This window comes from Panulirus ornatus, chromosome 61 (assembly GCF_036320965.1).
Source record: "Panulirus ornatus isolate Po-2019 chromosome 61, ASM3632096v1, whole genome shotgun sequence".
Classification (NCBI taxonomy): domain Eukaryota; kingdom Metazoa; phylum Arthropoda; class Malacostraca; order Decapoda; family Palinuridae; genus Panulirus; species Panulirus ornatus.
In genome coordinates, this window is record NC_092284.1 from 4,261,524 (window position 1) to 4,269,023 (window position 7,500).

The 7,500-nt window shown below is 45.9% G+C and overlaps 1 protein-coding gene across 1 annotated transcript in view; it reads right to left on the reverse strand.

Annotated features, from left to right (window-relative positions):
* LOC139767424 (uncharacterized) overlaps window positions 1–7,500 on the reverse strand; it is a 119,820-nt gene that overhangs the window by 85,942 nt on the left and 26,378 nt on the right. The gene's annotated exons all lie outside the window — the stretch shown is intronic.

The window sequence follows — 7,500 nt, forward strand, 5'->3', positions numbered from 1 at the left end:
CTGTTGTAATGCCCCAGAGAGCTGCATGGTCTGTTGTAATGCCCCCAGAGAGCTGCATGGTCTGTTGTAATGCCCCCAGAGAGCTGTACGGTCTGTTGTAATGCCCCCCAGAGAGCTGCACGGTCTGTTGTAATGCCCCCAGAGAGCTGTACGGTCTGTTGTAATGCCCCCAGAGAGCTGTACGGTCTGTTGTAATGTCCCCAGAGAGCTGCATGGTCTGTTGTTATGCCCCCAGAGAGCTGCATGGTCTGTTGTAATGACCCCACAAAGACCCACCACTGTCGTAATGAACCCCACAAAGACCCACGACTGTCGTAATGAACCCCCACAAAGACCCACCACTGTCGTAATGACCCCCACAAAGACCCACCACTGTCGTAATGAACCCCACAAAGACCCACCACTGTCGTAATGACCCCCACAAAGACCCACCACTGTCGTAATGACCACCACAAAGACCCACGACTGTCGTAATGAACCCACAAAGACCCACCACTGTCGTAATGACCCCACAAAGACCCAGGACTGTCGTAATGACCCACACAAAGACCCACCACTGTCGTAATGACCACCACAAAGACCCACCACTGTCGTAATGAACCCCCACAAAGACCCAGGACTGTCGTAATGAACCCCCACAAAGACCCACCACTGTCGTAATGACCACCACAAAGACCCAGGACTGTCGTAATGACCCCCACAAAGACCCAGGACTGTCGTAATGACCACCACAAAGACCCAGGACTGTCGTAATGACCCCCACAAAGACCCACCACTGTCGTAATGAACCCCCACAAAGACCCAGGACTGTCGTAATGAACCCCCACAAAGACCCACCACTGTCGTAATGACCCCCACAAAGACCCAGGACTGTCGTAATGACCCCCACAAAGACCCACCACTGTCGTAATGAACCCGCACAAAGACCCAGGCCTGTCGTAATGACCCCCACAAAGACCCAGGACTGTCGTAATGACCCCCACAAAGACCCAGGACTGTCGTAATGACCCCCACAAAGACCCACCACTGTCGTAATGACCCCCACAAAGACCCAGGACTGTCGCAATGAACTCCCACAAAGACCCACCACTGTCGTAATGACCCCCACAAAGACCCAGGACTGTCGTAATGAACCCCACAAAGACCCAGGACTGTCGTAATGACCACCACAAAGACCCACCACTGTCGTAATGAACCCCCACAAAGACCCAGGCCTGTCGTAATGAACCCCCACAAAGACCCACCACTGTCGTAATGACCCCCCACAAAGACCCACGACTGTCGTAATGACCCCCACAAAGACCCAGGACTGTCATAATGACCCCCACAAAGACCCACCACTGTCGTAATGACCCACACAAAGACCCACGACTGTCGTAATGACCCACACAAAGACCCACCACTGTCATAATGACCCCCACAAAGACCCACCACTGTCGTAATGAACCCCCACAAAGACCCACCACTGTCGTAATGACCCCCACAAAGACCCAGGACTGTCGTAATGAACCCCCCACAAAGACCCACCACTGTCGTAATGAACCCCCACAAAGACCCACCACTGTCATAATGACCACCACAAAGACCCACGTCTGTCGTAATGACCCCCACAAAGACCCAGGACTGTCGTAATGAACCCCCCACAAAGACCCAGGACTGTCGTAATGAACCCCCACACAAAAGACAGTACCATAATGCCTCCCCCACACTGTCGTTAGCCACAAGTCTAACGACACGAAGGCCATTGTAGTACTATCATCTGTATGTAATAGGCTAACAACCCAATTATACCTGGGCACTAAATAGGTCCAAATAAATAGGTTAGGAAGATCATAACACAAGCCAAGATGGCCACACGTTTTCACGTCTAGTTCACACCCTCCTGATCATAACATATTCCCATAGATCGTTAACCATCCATCATGGTCGTAACGAGCGAGTAATTAGTTACGCCTGTTATCCCCGACCTTAACTACCGAATTGGAACGTAACCAACCGTTTCAAATGAACGTTTTTACAGACATATACTGAATGAACGTTTTAAATATACTGAATGAACGTTTTAAATACATGTACTGAATGAACGTTTTAAATACATATACAGAACGAACGTTTTAAATACATACACTAAATGAACGTTTTAAATACATATACTGAATGAACGTTTTAAATACATACACTGAATGAACGTTTTAAATACATGTACTGAATGAACGTTTTAAATACATGTACTGAATGAACGTTTTAAATACATGTACTGAATGAACGTTTTAAATACATGTAGTGAATGAACGTTTTAAATACATGTACTGAATGAACGTTTTAAATACATATACTAAATGAACGTTTTAAATACATATACTAAATGAACGTTTTAAATACATATACTGGATGAACGTTTTAAATACATATACTGAATGAACGTTTTAAATACATATACTGAATGAACGTTTTAAATACATATACTGAATGAACGTTTCAAACAAGCGAATACACCGAACGTTTAAAATAAATACACACTGGCAACTTTAAGTGTGCCACAATGTCCCTTGACCAAATTGTATTCATTATTATCATTACACATTCCATCTTTAACGGAGCTAATTCACTCTCGTACCTCCCTGTTCAAGGCTAAATCTAAAAAGAAAAAAAAAATTACAAAATCATTAATATTAACTATGCCAAGTCTTCGTCCAGGCCATATTTATGTACATATACATTTGACAACACCAGGCTTGTAATGTATTAACTTCTACACATAATACAGAGCTATTTAACCTTTTTCACATAATTATCTTCTCCTAATACGAGAATATTCCGTGTTCTCCCTCCCACTTAACCCAGGGAAGGTATATTTGACCACTAGAAGACATATTTTTTACACTATCGGCAACCCCGCAGTCTCCAATGACGCCGCCATATTTTTTTTCCTAGTACCGTCGACCACCGCCAGAGCGACGCCCGTCCGTGACGTCACCTACCCCGTGACGTCATCGTGCTACCCAAAATAGAGCAGACTGTTTTGTTTACATTTTCTCTCTGTATTTTCATGAAGATTAATGTGTATTTACGGTGATTAATGTGTATTTACGGTAATACGGACATCTAGGAAACGCTTGCCTATCTAAACTCAACCATAAAAATGGTTCTAGATCATAATTATTCACCCTGACCCCAAATGATTAATTCCGCAATTACGATTATTCGCAGCTGGGAGGGAATAGCCTCAAACGATTAATCATACTAATCATCCCAAACTATGTGATCAGTCCGGAACTGATTAAGATCTGAGACTCATGTGGCAAGCCGATAAGTGGTGATTAATCCCCCAGTTGATCATGGAGATTAATCCCCAGTTGATCATGGTGATTCATCCTCAGTTGATCATGATTAATCATCAGTTGGTCATAGTGATTAATCCCCAGTTGATTATGGTGATTGATCCTCAGTTAATCATGGTGATTAATCTTCAGTTAACCATGGTGATTAATCCTCAGTTGATCATGGTTATTAATCCCTAGTTGATCATGATTAATCCTAAGTTGATCATGGTGATTAATCCTGTTAACCATGATTAACGGGATTAATCACCATGAACAAAGGGATTAATCACCATGGTTAACTGAAGATTAATCACCATGATTAACTGAGGATTAATCACCATGATCAACTGGGGATTAATCATGATCAACTAGGGATTAATCACCATGATCAACTGGGGATTAATCTCCATGATCAACTGGGGATTAATCTCCATGATCAACTGGGGATTAATCTCCATGATCAACTGGGGATTAATCACCACTTATCGGCTTGTCACATGAGTCTCAGATCTTAATCAGTTCCGAATTGATCACATAGTTTGGGATGATTATATAGTATGATTAATCGTTTAATTATATAGTACGATTACTCACTATGATTAACGGGATTAATCAGTGATTAATCCCCAGTTGATGGTGATTATACCCAGTTCATCATGGTGATGAATCCTCAGTTGATCAAGGTGATTAATCCCCAGTTGATCATGGTGATTAATCCCTAGTTGATCATGATTAATCCCCTGTTGATCATGGTGATTAATCCCCAGTTCATCATTGTGATTAATCCTCGGTTGATCATGGTGATTAATCCCCAGTTGATCATGGTGATTAATCCCTAGTTGATCATGATTAATCCCCAGTTGATCATGGTGATTAATCCCCATTTCATCATTGTGATTAATCCCCAGTTCATCATTGTGATTAATCCTCAGTTGATCATGGTGATTGATCCTCAGTTGATCATGGTGATTAATCCCTAGTTGATCATGATTAATCCTCAGTTGATCATGGTGATTAATCCCCAGTTGATCATGGTGATTAATCCTCAGTTGATCAGGGTGATTAATCCCCAGTTGATCATGCATTACCAACACTGTGATCAGATAAGACAGGTGTGGCAGGAGACGGGCTTGACTGATCAATCCACAGACAGACAGACAGACGGTGAAAGTGACGGGCGGGCGGGGGTGGACCGAACACTTGGGACGACGATGGCCACAACAGCCAGCCGCTGCTAAGGCCTAACCAGACGCTCCACGAGGGTAGAATTCCCGCTCTAAGGCATCCGTGGGGCATAGCACACTCTTCCTCCCTTCCCCATGTGGCCAATTACTGCTAACATGGAGAGGGTTTGACCGTCTGCTGGACACTATTGGACATTATTGGAGGCTACTGGACACTACTGGAGGCTACTGGACATTACTGGAGGCTGCTGGACATTACTGGAGGCTGGTGGACACTACTGGACATTACTGGACACTACTGGACATTACTGGAGGCAGCTGGACACTACTGGACATTACTGGACATTATTGGAGGCTACTGGACATTACTGGAGGCTGGTGGACATTACTGGACACTACTGGACATTACTGGAGGCAGCTGGACACTACTGGACATTACTGGACATTATTGGAGGCTACTGGACATTACTGGAGGCTGGTGGACATTACTGGACACTACTGGACATTACTGGAGGCAGCTGGACACTACTGGACATTACTGGACATTATTGGAGGCTACTGGACATTACTGGAGGCTGCTGGACACTACTGGACATTACTGGAGGCTGCTGGACACTACTGGACATTACTGGAGGCTGCTGGACACTACTGAGGCTACTGGACATTACTGGAGGCTGCTGGACATTACTGGAGGCTGGTGGACACTACTGGACATTACTGGACACTACTGGACATTACTGGAGGCTGCTGGACACTACTGGACATTTCTGGACACTACTGGACATTACTGGAGGCAGCTGGACACTACTGGACATTACTGGACATTATTGGAGGCTACTGGACATTACTGGAGGCTGCTGGACACTACTGGAGGCTGCTGGACACTACTGGACATTACTGGACATAACTGGACACTACTGGACATTACTGGACACTACTGGACATTACTGGAGGCTACTGGACATTACTGGACATTACTGGACACTACTGGACATAACTGGACACTACTGGACATTACTGGAGGCTGGTGGACACTACTGGACATTACTGGACACTACTGGACATTACTGGACACTACTAGACATTACTGGACACTACTGGACACTACTGGACATTACTGGACACTACTGGACATTACTGGAGGCTGGTGGACACTACTGGACATTACTGAACATAACTGGACACTACTGGACATTACTGGACACTACTGTCCAGTACTGGACAGAATGTGGATGACCACATACACTACACAGTACGTGTGTGTTGTCCTCCCCACATGGTGTGTTGGCGGCGGGTCCGTGGGAGAGAGAGAGAGAGAGAGAGAGAGAGTGTGTGTGTGTGTGTGTGTGTGTGTGTGTGTGTGAGCCAATGGTGAGGGTGGAGGATTAATGAAGAAGCAGCGTAATAAATAAACACCCCCACCCCCCCGCTCGTTAATCATCATTAACCCGCATTAAACGAACCAGACAGCTAGCCACCAGGGCTCGCCCCCCCCCACACCCCCACTCTGTCATCAACACAGACTTCTACGCCTTCGTTATCATGCGTGCGTATGTGCGTATGTCCTCAATTTCTCCCCCCCCCCCACACAATCCGTTAAACTCTGTCATCAACGCAAACTTCTACGCCTTCGTTATCATGCGTGCGTATGTGCGTATGTCCTCAATTTCTCCCCCCCCCCCTCCGTTAAACTCTGTCATCAACACAGACTTCTACGCCTTCATCATGTGTGCGTATGTCCTCAATCTCCCATACTCTGTCATCAACGCAGACTTCTACGCCTTCATGATCATGCGTGCGTATATGCGCATGTCCTCAATCTCCCATACTCTGTCATCAACGCAGACTTCTACGCCTTCATGATCATGCGTGCGTATGTGCGTATGTCCTCAATCTCCCATACTCTGTCATCAACGCAGACTTCTACGCCTTCGTCATCATGCGTGCGTATGTGCGTATGTCCTCAATCTCCCATACTCTGTCATCAACGCAGACTTTTACGCCTTCATCATGTGTGCGTATGTCCTCAATCTCCCATACTCTGTCATCAACGCAGACTTCTACGCCTTCATCATCATGCGTGCGTATGTGCGTATGTCCTCAATCTCCCATACTCTGTCATCAACGCAGACTTCTACGCCTTCATGATCATGCGTGCGTATGTGCGTATGTCCTCAATCTCCCATACTCTGTCATCAACGTAGACTTTTACGCCTTCATCATCATGCGTGCGTATGTGCGTATGTCCTCAATCTCCCATACTCTGTCATCAACGCAGACTTCTACGCCTTCATGATCATGCGTGCGTATGTGCGTATGTCCTCAATCTCCCATACTCTGTCATCAACGCAGACTTCTACGCCTTCATCATGCGTGCGTATGTGCGTATGTCCTCAATCTCCCATACTCTGTCATCAACGCAGACTTCTACGCCTTCGTCATCATGCGTGCGTATGTGCGTATGTCCTCAATCTCCCATACTCTGTCATCAACGCAGACTTCTACGCCTTCATCATCATGCGTGCGTATGTGCGTATGTCCTCAATCTCCCATACTCTGTCATCAACGCAGACTTCTACGCCTTCATGATCATGCGTGCGTATGTGCGTATGTCCTCAATCTCCCATACTCTGTCATCAACGTAGACTTCTACGCCTTCATCATCATGCGTGCGTATGTGCGTATGTCCTCAATCTCCCATACTCTGTCATCAACGCAGACTTCTACGCCTTCGTCATCATGCGTGCGTATGTGCGTATGTCCTCAATCTCCCATACTCTGTCATCAACGCAGACTTCTACGCCTTCATGATCATGCGTGCGTATGTGCGTATGTCCTCAATCTCCCATACTCTGTCATCAACGTACACTTCTACGCCTTCGTCATCATGCGTGCGTATGTGCGTATGTCCTCAATCTCCCATACTCTGTCATCAATGCAGACTTCTACGCCTTCATCATCATGCGTGCGTATGTGCGTATGTCCTCAATCTC